Raw genomic sequence first — 4,552 nt, forward strand, 5'->3', positions numbered from 1 at the left:
ATGCTCTGCTAAGTCACTTCAGTCATGTCCGACTCTGTGCGACCCCATAGACGGCAGCCCACCAGGCTCCCTCGTCCCTGGGATTCTCCAGGCAAGAATACTGGAGTGGGTTGCCTAGTTCCTTCTCCAATAGGCAAGAATATTGGAGAGGGTTACCATTTTCTTCTCCAGGGTATCTTCCTGACCCAGGGACTGAAACTCCATCTCCTGCATCTCTTGCATTGCAGGTAGATTCTTTACTACTGAGCCATCAGGGAATCCCTGGGGTAACAAAAGTGTTGGACATGGCTTAGCAACTAAACAACAATACAACAATGGTTCTGGTTGGGGTCTAGCAAATTATCATTTCGGAGACTAGTCCAGTTAATCAACACTTATAGAGGGCCCTGTGCTGGATAGATCCCAGGAGTTTAAACAAATGGAGGAGACAGACAAGGAAAAAAATATTGCTGTTCATACTCCATTTCAGCCATTCTGGTATCATTAGTGGTTCTCAGACAGTAAATGTCAAACAGCCTCCAGCCTCAGGTCCTTTGTCCTGGAGTTCCTTCTTTTTTTCAGAAATCTGTACAGCTAAATTCCCTTATCATCTTTAACTCTTTGCTCAAATTTCATTTTCTTAATGAAGCCTTAGTTGGCCACCCAATTTATAATCATAGCTCCCAACCTCCACCACTCAGCTCTCCAGCCTCCCTTACTCTGCTTGTCTTTTCCACAGCACACATCACCTTCGAATATTCTAGAAATATTATTTACATTTGCTTCCCATCAATAAAAATTAGCCTCACAATGGCAATGAGTTTGTTTTATTCAGCTGTCTCTTCAGACACATCTCAAGCACCCAGAAGAATGCCTGAAACATAGCAATCACTCGGTACTACCGGTTGAATGAAATTAGACTGGATATGTGACATAGTTAGCCCAGGAACTACACGTATTGGTAGCAGAGAACAGTGTGGATAACTTGGTGAAGGAGGGGAATCAGAGAAAGTTTAGTGGGAAAAAGTGTGTTTCAGCTAAGATTTAAAGATATATGGAAGTTCTCCATACAGAAATGGGCTGGAGTGGAAGAAAAAACATTTCAAGCAGAGGGAACACCATTCACAAAGAAGTAGGGGAAGCAACAGAGTGGGGGAGGGTGAGAGCCAACCAGGCAGAGGAATGTGGTTAGGCCAGAGGAATCTACTAACTACTGAATGTCTGAGAAGATAAACTGGAAGTTGGTTATTGCAGGGAAAGGTATACGAGCGGGTTCCTCTCTCTTTGCACTTCTGATTCATTCTCTGCTCTGAGCCTGGGAGGCTGACCCCCATCCTCCATCACCAATTTCCAGTGGGAGTAACAGGCAGGCTCCTGGCAGTTGGGGAGAAAATCAGAGTATTTTTTCTTGTTGGACCATATAGCTTCCCAGGTGGCACTGGTGGTAAAAACAAAACAAAACAAAACAAAAAACCCACCTGCCAATGCAAGAGATGTAAGAGGCTCAGGTTCCATCCCTGGGTTGGAAAGATACCCTGGAGAAGGGCATGGCAATACACTCCAGTATTTTTGCCTAAAGAATCCCAGGGACAGAGAATCCTGGCAGGCTACAGTCCATAGGGTTGCACAGAGTTAGACGTGACGGAAGCGACTTAGCATGCACGCATGCACTGCTAGACCACGGTCCTGGCAGTGGCTACAAATGCAGATCCTGTCACAACAGTACAACTTAATGGCTCTGGTTTTTAATCAGGCTCTACTCCCTTTTAGGCCTTAGGGTACAAAGGGCTTTCTGCTGTTGCTAGTCCTTGGGTGCCTCAGCACCCCTTCTTGGTTCCCTTAACCCGTGCTCCTTCATTAAAAATCTTCTTAAAGAATTCTAGCTGAGAATGCAGACTGAGTCCTGCAAGATCTGCCTTTTAGAGTAGAAAAAGCAGAAGCCAATGCCATCCAGCAGCTGATTGGCTACAGTTAGCTGGACCCCATCTGGCAGGCTGATGGAATCCCAAGTCCAAATGAGTCGGTAGCAGGCAAGAAACAATTAGAGAGATCGGATATTTAGGCAGTGTCTGAAGAGCAGGCATCAAGGATGCTGGATTTTTGGGCACAAGTCAGTGTCTTCTGAAATGGAGCTAATTTTTATGCCACCTGTCTACAATGCAAACTTATCTCATTATGTGTGTTTGTTGGAGACAGGGATGAGAAATAGGGAAGCAAGCCGGTTCTCAGCACACACGCTGCTTAGCAAACAATTTCAGGCTCCTAAAACCAGAAGTTCTGAACCATGGACTGTGGATTGTGGGTTGGTGCATAATTTTTCCCTCAGATTGTGTGTGTGTATGTATGTGTGTATGTGTGTGTATATGTGTATATGTGGTGTTGGTGGTGCTGGGAGTAATGGTGGGGTACCTGTGACTCCTCTTCTCAAAGGCATTTAATAATTACCAAGGTTTATGAATGTTTGCTATGTATGTCTGACTGCTTTGCTGACATCAACTCTTTTAATCCTGGCAACAACTCCATTAGGTGGGGATTAACATTAGGTCAACTTTCCAGATGAGAAAATTCAGCACAGAGAGCTGAAGCCCAAGGTCTCGAAGTTCGGAACCCCTCTCGAAGTGAGAGGGGATTAGTCTAGGCATCCTGGTTCCGGAGCCTGCAGTCCCCTTCTCTACTCATCAGTGTGTGTTGGCCTGACTCTGGATTCAAAAAGAAAGAGTGGGTTAGTGTGTATTAGTCACCTTCATTTGCTCAGTGCCTTGCACGATGGCTGGCACTCAGGAGAGTTATACGTTCATTGTTGCTGTTGTTCAGTCATTCAGTCATGTCCGACTCTTTGTGACCCCATGAACTGCAGCATGCCAGGCTTCCCTGTCCTTCACCATCTCCCAGATCTTGCTCAAACTCACCTCCATTGAGTCGGTGATGCCATACAACAACCTTATCCTCTGTCGTCCCCTTCTCCTGATGTCCCAGCATCAGGATCTTTTCCAGTGAGTCGGCTCTTATCATCAGGTGCCCAAAGTATTGGAGCTTCAGCTTCAACATCAGTCCTTTCAATGAATATTCAGGGTTGATTTCCTTTAGGATTGACTGGTTTGACCTTCTTGCAGTCCAAGGGATTATTAACAGTCTTCTCCAAACTTCAGTTTTAAAGTGTCAATTCTTTGGCACTCAGCCTTCTTTATGGTCAGCTCTCACATTCATACATGACTACTGGAAAAACCATAGCTTTGACTATATGGACTTTTGTCCGCAAAGTAATGTCTCTTTTTATATGTGGTCTTGAATCAAGGCAGATTGGAAGTGGTCAAACAAGAGATGGCAAGAGTGAATGTGGACATTCTAGGAATCAGCGAACTGAAATGGACTGGAATGGGTGAATTTAATTCAGATGACCATTATATCTACTACTGCGGGCAGGAATCCCTCAGAAGAAATGGAGTGGCCATCATGGTCAACAAAAGAGTCCGAAATGCAGTACTTGGATGCAACCTCAAAAACGACAGAATGATCTCTGTTTGTTTCCTAGGCAAACCATTCAATATCACAGTAATCCAAGTCTATGCCCCAACCAGTAACGCTGAAGAAGCTGAAGTTGAATGGTTCTATGAAGAACTACAAGACCTTTTAGAACTAACACCCAAAAAAGATGTCCTTTTCATTATAGGGGACTGGAATGCAAAAGTAGGAAGTCAAGAAACACCTGGAGTAACAGGCAAATTTGGCCTTGGAATACACAGTGAAGCAGGGCAAAGACTAATACAGTTTTGCCAAGAAAATGCACTGGTCATAACAAACACCCTCTTCCAACAATACAAGAGAAGACTCTATACATGGACTTCACCAGATGGTCAACAACAAAATCAGATTGATTATATTCTTTGCAGCCAAAGATGGAGAAGCTCTATACAGTCAGCAAAAACAACACCAGGAGCTGACTGTGGCTCAGACCATGAACTCCTTATTGCCAAATTCAGACTTAAATTGAGGAAAGTAGGGAAAACCACTAGACCATTCAGGTATGACCTAAATCAAATCCCTTATGATTATACAGTGGAAGTGAGAAATAGATTTAAGGGCCTAGATCTGATAGAGTGCCTGATCAACTATGGAATGAGGTTCGTGACATTGTACAGGAGACAGGGATCAAGACCATCCCCTTGGAAAAGAAATGCAAAAAAGCAAAATGGCTGTCTGGGGAGGCCTTACAAATAGCTGTGAAAAGAAGAGAAGTGAAAAGCAAAGGAGAAAAGGAAAGATATAAACATCTGAATGCAGAGTTCCAAAGAATAGCAAGAAGAGATAAGAAAGTCTTTTTCAGCGATCAATGCAAAGAAATAGAGGAAAACATCAGAATGGGAAGGACTAGAGATCGCTTCAAGAAAATCAGAGATACCAAAGAAACATTTCATGCAAAGATGGGCTCAATAAAGGACAGAAATGGTATGGACCTAACAGAAGCAGAAGATATTAAGAAGAGATGGCAAGAGTACACAGAGGAATTGTACAAAAAAGATCTTCACAACCCAGATAATCACAATGGTGTGATCACTGACCTAGAGCCAGACCT

The sequence above is a fragment of the Bison bison genome, unplaced genomic scaffold (assembly GCF_000754665.1).
Source record: "Bison bison bison isolate TAMUID 2011002044 unplaced genomic scaffold, Bison_UMD1.0 scf7180017864314, whole genome shotgun sequence".
Lineage (NCBI taxonomy): Eukaryota > Metazoa > Chordata > Mammalia > Artiodactyla > Bovidae > Bison > Bison bison.